Below are 11,063 nucleotides of genomic sequence, written 5' to 3'. Positions count from 1 at the left end.
AGCAAAGCTATACCTATGTTTGACATAAGTAGGAATTTTCAAATCTGGAAGCTTCGCCATCAATTTATATTTGAGAGTCATACCCACCTTTTGGATCACCCACCTAAGATCGTTTGAGTTGAATATAGTTTCAAAGTATTTATGGAAAGCTTGAATCTCTTTTATTTGAGTCAATCTACCTTTGTTGAACTTCTTATCCAAGGATGCGAAAGAATCCGTAAGATATTGTCTAATGGTAACAAAATCCAAGAATTCATTGGTGTAATAATCATTCCACCAAGTGTCGAATGCAGAGGTGCAATAATGGCTGGACTCGAATATAAAAATACTGAGATGAGGTCGACCATCAGCGTGATGGGTAAACCATTGCAACCAATCATCCTTAGAGTAAATAACAGTACTCAGACAAAGTTCATTCTTCTTCTTATAAAAAGGACGGGGAATGGCTTGGCAGATACCAAATTGGCACGTCACCAAATTGGGTTGGTAGGCAACGATTCTCACGTGTTCTCTAGTGGACTCAAGGCGAATGGAGAGGAGTCTGGGTGTTAGGAAATATGACGATATCTGTTTGGTTTCCTTATCTTTGTCCCCATTTCATCAGAGTTGTCGAGTAAACCACTCATGACCATGAGTCCTCTTGGTGAAGGGAGCCATGATTGGAGTAAAATTGTGGCACTTGGAAAACATCAGTAGGTATTGGGCGAAGGCCTCCCGGTCCGCTCTACTTTTGTCAGTTGGAGTAAGGAGGTTCAGTAGAATTCCTTCACATCTTCATTTGCTAATAACTGGGTCGTGATCATTAGGACGATAAATTTTTAATTAGGTTTCGAAAGTGGCATTAAGCCACAACTAGAGGGTCCAAAAGGGTCCAGTAAGCAGGAACTTGTCTTAAAGGGTGATATTCCTCAAAGCCTTAGTTGCTTCACCTAGCGCGGTGTATAAGGATCCTAAAAAAGGTTGATCAAGGTTGGCATTTCTCCCTTCATGCAGCTGATTAGCGAGAGTTAGGTACCTCTTTGCTACCTTTAGAGATTTACAATAAAAAACACATTTGGATAACCATAAAGCCAAAAAAGGAGATGTGTTCTTCCATAGTCACTTCAGGGTTGTCATCAACATGGTGGTCTGTGATGTATTTCGTGAAACCAGCACGACTTTCGTCAAAGTCGATAGTGTCCTTGTCAAGGTCGGTAGGGTCGAAAAGCGCGGGGGTTAATATTCCACGTGGAAGTTGAAAAGTATTAGGTGTACTTCCCTAATATCAAATTGAGGCGACAAGCATATTTTTGCAATATGTTGGGCCAGTTCTCGAAAGTTAAATCAAGTCGAAGATACCCATATCTTTCCAAGTGTTACCCATCTGGGTTTCTATCTTGTCCAACCAAGAGATATAATCATTATTGTTGTTCGGGGGAGCGGAGCGGAAAACTCGCAAGTCATTATTCTGGTACTCTAAATCTAGTTGTTTCTTAATGATTATCACAGGCCTAGTCTTATGATATGAGGGGAAAAAGTCTTTTCATTTAGAAAGCTCCTCTTTAGGGTCAAGCATAGGACCCATCAGAGTGTATTCATTACCAGATAGAGTAAAAGGGACGAGTACCGGGGATTTGAAGATCCTGAGTTTTTCTTCAAGATTAGGAGGTTCTAGTACGTATTCCCGGTTTCCAACCGCAGTGACATGGTCCAATGCATAAGCTTGAGGAACAGGTTCTTTTGCTAGAGCATTTTTGTTGCATGGTGTCATTGCAAGAATCCAAGTTTTTAGTGAAAAATGTTTTGAAGAAAGTTATCTGAAGATTTTCTTCACAGTTGAAGATGTGATGAGAAAATGGTGGGAAAAGTGTTTGAAAGGTTAAAGATGAGCTATTTATAGGGAAAATGAGAAAAAAAATAATCAGTTTCCTTTGTTGAGTTGTACAAGAGAGTGGGGTGACGTGTCGCCGAAATGAGAGCGGCAATTGGTAGGTTACTGCACAAAGTTGATCCTACCCTATTTATTCGGCGTCGTGATAATGAGAAGTATGGGATGTGGGAAAAATCATGGTCTCGAGGTGACAGTTGAAAAGAAACGTCATGATGAGATGATGTCATCTCACTAGGTGAACAATTAAGTAAAAAATGCCTCTATCTCTAATAAAAATGTCGAAGGAGGCCTTTTTGCGGGGCAATTTGTTAGTTGGGATTTTCGACCAATGAGGAATACCCAGCAAACAAGGGAAAATCTTGGAAGAGTTATGGTTCAACCATGCTCTAGGACTTAGAGAAATTTTGGTTGTTGAAAGAAGCAGTTCAAAACCAATTGCTCCGACCAGGAAGGCGTTGTGTTGCAAGTAAGGTTGGTCGAAGAAGCGGTTGTTTGGGCGCGAGTAGGTCACATTCAAATCTTGATAACTGCTTGGGTTCTTATCTCAAAAGGACATGTGGAGGAAGTTGGAAGGAAAATTGCATGCAGAACTACACGTGGTGAACCAGGGAGAAAGGACATTAATGGGTAATTATTGTACGCTTGTCTATATGGTAGTTCATTAGGTTGAGTTGGGGTGTTCATTGTATTACAAAAATCTCACTGAAAACACAAAGTATCACTCTTAAGAGAAACGAGCGAATGACTAAGAGAATGTAAGTGCACATGAAAAATCATGTTTATTGTTAATTGCAAAGTTTTCTAAATTATTCAATTTACATTGCTTTCTTCATCTTTATCTTTTTTTCAGCCTTTACTTTTATTCGAGTACATTCAACATTGTTATTCCTTATTTTTATTTTCTTGCAAGAAGTCGAGATACTCATTATAATATCAATTTCATACATTCCCTTCGACCTAATTGAAACCAGTAACTTTAAGATACAGAGAAATTAACAATAATTAGATTCTTAAGCATTGTGTCCTAGGATTCACTAGTTGATCCTGCAAGTAACTCATACGTTTAGAGACCAACGGTTGTTTACCATTTTTCAGCATAAACAGCCAGTCAATTTCATCTCACACAACGCCTTCCGTAAATTTTGCCGAGCCAACAAATCCTAAACCTTCCTTTGCCATAATCCAGAATTATTCGTCCCTTCGAACCTTGTCACCTAAAATGTTGCACCATGGTTAATCGTCACCTGATATCAATTGTTAGAACAACAAAAATATAAATAATTAAAAAGTAACAAAATTAAAAGACAATGAACATGATCGATCTTTGCTAACGTTGTTTGACCAATGATTCCTACCTCTGTGATTATAAAGCAGTTATAGCTCCTTTATATTTTCGGTGCTAATTAAGGTTATAGTATTACAAACAACATATCTATAATACTACGACCCAATTTACAATAATACCTCTGAACTATAACTATAACGTGAGGCTACCGTCCCTGAACCCCACTCACATACCCACAACAAACAATTGATTCTAATACACGTTTGACCCAAACATAAAAGCAAGAGACTCCCTTATCTCCCTTTAGTATATATATATATATATATATATATATATATATATATATATATATATATATATATATATATATATATATATATATATATATATATATATATATCACAAAATACAAAGGAAAAATTCACAATAGACTAGTCATAATACTTTACCGACTTTTCCCAAATAAAATAAATAAATATTTTATAAAATAGGAGAAATACTTATGATTTCTTTTTTAATTTTATAATATCGATTTTATTTATGAACTATAAATCAATAAATTCGTGCAAATTCATGGCATCTTACTAGTGTTTTCATATGAAGTAAATGTGCCTATAGTATACCACTCACTACCTTCCTATTGTTTTGGTTATTTATAAATATCTTCCCACTTGACATTCCTTGCGACCAAACAAGTTATTCATTTAAGCACAACACAACCATGAAGAACAACTTTGCCAAAAACTCACAACATCTTTGTACTTTCTTCCCTAACAAATTCCAATTCAACAACTTCTTCATTCAACTCTTTTATTTCATTCTCCTTTCTCTCTTTGGTTACTTGGGCCTCAAGTTTTCAAACCCAAGATCATCTATTAAACCAAATGATTTTGATCTCTTTTACACCTCAGTTTCTGCTTCCACTGTTTCAAGCATGACATCAATAGAAATGGAAGTTTTCTCTAATCCCCAACTCATTCTTCTTACCTTTCTTATGCTACTTGGTGGTGAAGTTTTTACTTCCATGCTTCAACTTTTTCTTGATAGGTTCTTCAATTTCACCCAAAATCATTCTCTCAAAAATGAATCCCCTCCAATTAATATTTATCAAATTGAACTTACACAAAGTGATGATAATAATATTTACAATAAAGATAAAATAAAGTATAATTCTCTTAGGTATTTAAGTTATGTAGTTTTGGCTTATCTTATAATTATTCATTTTTTTGGTTTTCGTTTTGTGACTTTGTACTTAGCCTATATACCAAGTGCAAAACATGTACTAAAAAACAAAGGCATCAAGATAGAAACATTCTCTTTATTTACAATAGTTTCAACATTTGCAAGCTGTGGTTATGTACCAACCAATGAGAACATGATTGTTTTCAAGAAGAATTCAGGTCTTCTTCTTCTTATACTTCCACATACACTTTTAGGTAATACCCTTTATCCATCATGTTTGAGGCTTTTCATAACACTTTTGAAAAATGTTACTAAAAGAGAAGAATTCTCTTACTTGTTGAAGAACACAAAGGAAATGGGTTATGACCATTTGTTATCTCCTCTTCATTGTTGGAACCTTGTTGTCACTGTCTTTGGTTTCATTGTTATTCAATTTGTATTATTCTGTTCCTTGGAGTGGAGTTCGAAGACTATGGAGGGTCTTAATCTCTATCAGAAAGTGGTTGCGTCTTTGTTTCAAGTTACAAACGCTAGGCATTCTGGTGAATCTGTTTTTGATATTTCCACCATCTCTTCAGCTATATTGGTGCTCTTCATTGTCATGATGTAAGTTTCTTTCTCTCTTGTTTGCGTCAAATTAAACGGAACTGAAGTTAAAATAATCATAGCGTTTGTTTATTAAACCAAATCATATTATATAAAATGGTTTTAGAATCGAACCAAACTGAAGCCGAATCAAATCGAAATTGAATTCGATACGAACCAATTTTAAAAATATTAAAAGCAAATTTTAAACTTTTTTAAAAAACATTTGAAAAATAGTTTAATAGTTCGATTCTTTAATAAATTGTTGAATTTGAGAAAAAATATTTTCTAAAGATTCGATATGATTTGAAATTTCTAAATAATACATAAACCAATTATTTTAATTGATTCGGTTATAAGTAAATTAAAATAATTGAATTTAATTTGAATAAATTTTTATTATAATTTAATTCAATTCAATTCGATTATTTCACTTAACTATGTCATGATAAGGCCTAGTCGTATGCACACTTTGGCAAACAACATAATCAAATTAAATATAGAATGGTACAAGATAGCGACAAAGCTTAATGGAATTTTTATGCACTACTCAATGTTGATATCTTGTTCTTTGTTCATGGTATGTGTAGATGTTATATATTTTGTTTTAACCAAGAAAAAGATCTTACATAATTTCTTTTATATGTAATGTTTAATTTATCATGAAAGGAAAATTGCTTTGCATAAATTCCATTTTCCCACTTACACAGAGGATGGAACTAGAATATATGATAGCAATTTGACGACTCACAAAAGAAATTCTAATATTTGATATGCACATAGCAATTATATAATAATATAAGAATTATTATACACGTGTTTGAATATTGGTTGGAAATTGTAACAGGTATCTCCCACCGTACACCACATTTTTACCTGTAAGGGACCACACAAATATTGATGTGAAGAGAGACCAAAAAAGCTTAGTGGAGTGTCTTGTATTCTCTCAACTCTCATATTTGGTTATTTTCATTATTCTCATTTGCATCACTGAGAGACAAAGCTTAAAAGAAGATCCCCTCAACTTCAATGTCTTAAATATCACCCTAGAAGTTATCAGGCAAGCTACTTTCTCTCCAATTATCTTTTGTGCTAGAATGTTCTTTTCATAAGAGTGGAATATCTTTTATTGATTAATTTAAGTTATTCTTTTACATTTATATTATTTAATATGTAGGGCATTCAATATGGCCTGACTATGGAATTTAATATTTGTTATGTGATAGAACCAAAATTGTTGACCAAACAACATCATTGATCTAAGAAACGGTGCATTGGACTTCTAATACGGTGACAACATATAAGGTTATCACTTCAATGAAGAAAAATAAATTAAATGAATTATGGTTAGGATCAATACCTTAGACTGCACATATGATATGTAGTCGATTCAAAACAGTTGCTCCCTAAAGTTTATAAGTGTAGCGCCTGGGAAGCCTTTTAGAAAATTGGAATGAGTCTTCTATCTTAGAGTCTTTATGTGGAGAAGTGAAACAAATCTGTGAGACAGGTGCATTAAATATTAGTCTTATCATTGAGACGTTTTACAAGATTTCCTTACATGCGGTCCTAGGGTGTGGCCTCCACCTAGAAAGCTCGAGTGCACTTAAGTGTCGTTTTATTTTTGAGGCAAGATCTGACTCTTCCTTTTCATCTTCTCATTTTCTTTCATTTTGGATCATTGATTTATTAGCCTTGCTTTACTATATAAGGATTATTTTGATATTTTAAACCATTTTTGCTCGTTATAGCAAATTGAGGTTTACCTTTCTCTCTATAAGCCCTTTCCTACTTTCATGAATTCTAGTGACCTTTGATTCCATCATCCTCTCTTTTAAACTGGATTATGTGTTCCCAAATTCACTGTCATATCCAAGCTTCGCTTGTTTTTAACTGCTTCCTTCCTTCATTCTCTTTTTAGATACTATATCTCATCTTCCCTTTTGCATTTTGTTGTTTTATTTTCTTTTTATTCCTTCATTTTTATAATGGTCAACATAGAGAATATACCTGTAATAATGTTAATTCTTCATCATCCACTGAAATTTAAAACTCAAATGTTCCAAATGTCGAGGTGTATGAGTGTTGTGTATAAACTTTGCTTAGTCTCGACTCCTAAGCAATGCGAGACTATTTTGATTAGTCCGAAGTAATTGTCCCTCAGTCGAGGCTAAGGAGCAGGATGTAAACTTCGAGTTCCCATAAACGGCGTCATTGTTTCGTAATGGAACCAAAATTGTTGGTGACACGGTTGAGTTGATCCAATGAATAATGTACTAGACTTCTAGTATGGTAGTGTGGGGTGTATCTGTAAGGTTAACACTCAAATACCCAAGTCAGTGAGAGAACAAAAGGGAATGAAATAAATTGTGGTTAGGATCATACCTTAGAATACATATATAATCTCTTATATATGGTATATGTGTTCACCGGTGTTTTTGATAAACAATCACTTAATTTTAAATTTATTGTTTGAATGATCAAACTAGTAAATTCTTGGGCAAACTTGTGCTAATTTTCTTAGAAAAGAGAGTATGCATTTAATATTGTCGGATTGTTTGCCATGAATGTTGGATGTCTTAGTAAAAGTATCAAGTTTTGAAAGTAAACGGACTACGTGATATCGACTAGGTCGAAACTGATTACTTAAATGGTAAAGAAAAATAAGTAAAGAATAACTTCAATTGAAAAGAGATTTATTTACATACATGTAAAAGTAGTAGGCAAATACATTTATTCATAAAAACTTGTTTCTCTCTTGTGTGTGGGTACTTTCAGTGTATATTAAAGTTTACAATATTTTTTGCCACCTTGATCCTACCACTAGAACTATTGTTTATAATGTTATGAATTAATGGTCTTCCAACGTTCAAAATGTCTTTTCGTCCGACATGTTCTTTTGAAAATTCTTGGCTAACAATATGGTAATTAGACTTATACCGTATTGAGCATGTGACTGGCGCCAAACATTATTTATCATAAATTTAATAAGATATTATATATTTTTTATTATCAATAATAACTATTCACTTTTAAACTTAAAAATAAATAAATTAGATATATATATATATATATATATATATATATATATATATATATATATATATATATATATATATATATATATATATATATATATGAAATAAATTCAAATATAATTATTTTTCTTCAAATTATATGCATATAAAAGATATACGTTAGAAGAGGTCAATCACTTAAATAGACTTAATTTATCTTTAAAAGATTGATTTTAATAGTTGTTTCGCAATGGATTTTATAGTTTGTCAAAAAAATAAGTTAATTAGATTTAATTTATTTTGAAAGATTAGTTGTGACATTTATATTTTTTTTTTGTCTTTTTTCAAAGATGTTTGTTAAGGTTTGAAATCATTAAATTTGGAGGAGGTTCATATGGGGTGGAATGAATGATAATGTTAAGATTCTTTGGTTTAAATGGTCTAATACTTGCAAGCCTAATGAGATAGGTGACCTTGGTGTTTGGGATCTCCCCTTAATTAATCTAGCTTTATTAGGTACATGTTCGTAGATGAGATGGTAGATGTTGATCTGAGTCACTTATAGTCTCTGGAGGGATATTATATCAGCTATATAAGAGGGTCAAATTTCTTCGTTCTTATAGGTAGGTCTTCTAGGTTTTGATCTTCTTCTACCCGATGGTGATGGGTGTCTCTATTAGGTTTTATGAAGGACAAACTTTTTGATTGGTTTCTGGAAAGTTTAAGGTGGAAGATGAGGAATGACATGCTTACCCTTTTTTTGGAATGACCCGTGGGTAGTGTCCGACCCACTTAAAGTTATGTTTCATATGACTTATCCTATCTCAGATCAAAGAGGAGGGAAGGTGGTTGAGACCGGCTTATAGGAGGATTGAAATTTTGATTGGAAACTGTAGTGGAGGAGATCCAGATTTTTCTATGAACAAGAATTGATCGATGACCTTCTCCTAACTATCTAGAGTACTACCTTTTCCTTGAAAAGAGATTGCTTGCACCGGTACCTTGGGGTTGATAGTTCCTATTATGTTACATCCACTTATAAAGAATTTTTAAGGAAAATTATGGTTCCATTACCTCCTCTAATATTTTGGAATAGATTTTGGCTTCTATTTGGTGCAGCTAGCCTCGTCATATCATTCTTGTCCGAGATGACCTTTCTTGTGAGTCATGTTTTGGGCTTATAGAATTTTTTTCTCACTTGTTTGTTATCCAGGATGTGATAACAAGTATGTGATATAATATTTTCTATAGTTTGAAAGGGTGACTATCTTGCTAAGTAATATTACCGTACTTTTAAGTCTTTCACTTCCTTGTGGGGTTTATAGGTGGTCTTACTATGATTTGACATTCAATCGCGTGAACTATTTGAAAAATCTAAAAATAACTCTATTTTTCTAGTACGCCAATAAACGAGAAATATATGGAAGATAATAGGATTTCTTTTACCTAGAAATGATATTTTGAAAGGTTGTCGTTTTAATCATGTACTTTTCTATTTGACTTGAGAATCCTATTATCTATTTGAGCAAATAACGGGTCGAGAGTGTTTGGTCTAGTTCCTTGGGGTTGTGATATTTTCTTGATGCTTTTGGAGGATGTTGTTTTGTTGATGGTGGTTCTTGTTTGTGACATCTAGCTTAATTACGAGTGGTAAACCGGGATGTGGCCTGCCACGCCGGCCTAAGCACCCACCAAAAAATTGCAAGTTGGATTGAGATTTTGTGTCCGCCTATCCGCTCAATTCGCCCCGCTTTAATACCGCCCCGTCTTGTCTTAAGCCTGTCAAAAAAGGGACGGATTTGCAACCTAGTTATTGAGTCCTAAAAATATTTATTTTGGTTTGTTTAAGATTAATACATGTACTATAGTTTTGGAATACTTGTTGAGGATTCTATTTTATACATTTATTTATGAATATATGCAATATTGTTTTAAATAAAATTGGTTAAAAAGATGCTCTATAAAAAATAAGTGAAAAATCTAATCAAAATGTAAAAATAAGCCTATTAAACCATTAAAAAATAAAGAAAAAAAATAGACGGACAAATCCTCTACTCGTCAACCTGCCACCATAGCGGAACAAGCTAGACTTTTAAATCCAATTTTATTTGACGAACTTGTCCGTCCTGTTTTTCATTTTATGAATTTAAGACGGGCTAGTTATTTTGCCATCCCTAAGCTTCTTGGTTGTTGGAGTTCCTTGCTTCTTGTATTGCTATTATTTCTCTAGTTGTTATGTGGTGGTTTTCACTCTTCTATGGTTTTTATTTTCTTTATAGGACTTTTGGATACTCCTTATGTCTATTGTTTAACTTTATTGTGTTCTACTTGGTGCTGTAGTACTTTCATATCCTTTTTGATTATATATATATATATATATATATATATATATATATATATATATATATATATATATATATATATATATATATATATATATAATTTTGAATTTTTTTACAAAAATATTGAGTTAGAGATATTAGACATCAAATCCACTGTCTATTATTTTTTATAAATGCCAAAACTACAAATTACATGATTTTATAAGAATTATAATATTTAATATTTTAAATACTAATAAATAAGATTGTGTGCAGTGCTTATGGCAATGTAGGGCTGTCGACAGGATATAGCTGCTCAAGACAATTGAAAGCCGATCCAATGTGCAAAGATTCATGGATTGGATTTTCGGGTAGGTGGAGTACAAGAGGGAAGTTTATACTTATCTTGGTCATGTTCTTTGGGAGGCTCAAGAAATTCAATATGAATGGAGGCAAAGCCTGGCACCTCTCCTAGCTATATGAGTGTTTGATACTAGTTCGTATATATTTTCTGTGTTGATGTGTCACGTGAGAGTTATTTCATGTTTTAGTTCTAGTGTGGAAGGAACAACATATAAGTGAGATTATGCATGTCTAGTATCTTACATAGCTCAATGGGATGATCTGATACAATATTGTGTTTAAGCATCTGCATGTGTTGGTATATAGAATAAGGTAGTTTTAGGACTAATTAAGGTTGTGAAACAAGTCACATGCATGAACAAGAACATCATGGACCATGTAATCGTATATAATTGTATGTGTTTAATGTGTTCATATACCACTTTGGATCTTCTCCTTTA

The 11,063-nt window shown here is 33.1% G+C and overlaps 1 pseudogene; it reads left to right on the top strand.

The window, feature by feature from the left end:
• The first annotated feature begins 3,760 nt into the window (after nucleotides 1-3,760).
• On the top strand, nucleotides 3,761-11,063 carry LOC127118391 (sodium transporter HKT1-like; annotated as a pseudogene).

Source organism: Lathyrus oleraceus, chromosome 1 (assembly GCF_024323335.1).
Source record: "Lathyrus oleraceus cultivar Zhongwan6 chromosome 1, CAAS_Psat_ZW6_1.0, whole genome shotgun sequence".
NCBI lineage: Eukaryota > Viridiplantae > Streptophyta > Magnoliopsida > Fabales > Fabaceae > Lathyrus > Lathyrus oleraceus.
The sequence above is the reverse complement of the archived record's forward strand: the minus strand, read 5'-3'. Positions and strand labels throughout refer to the sequence as shown.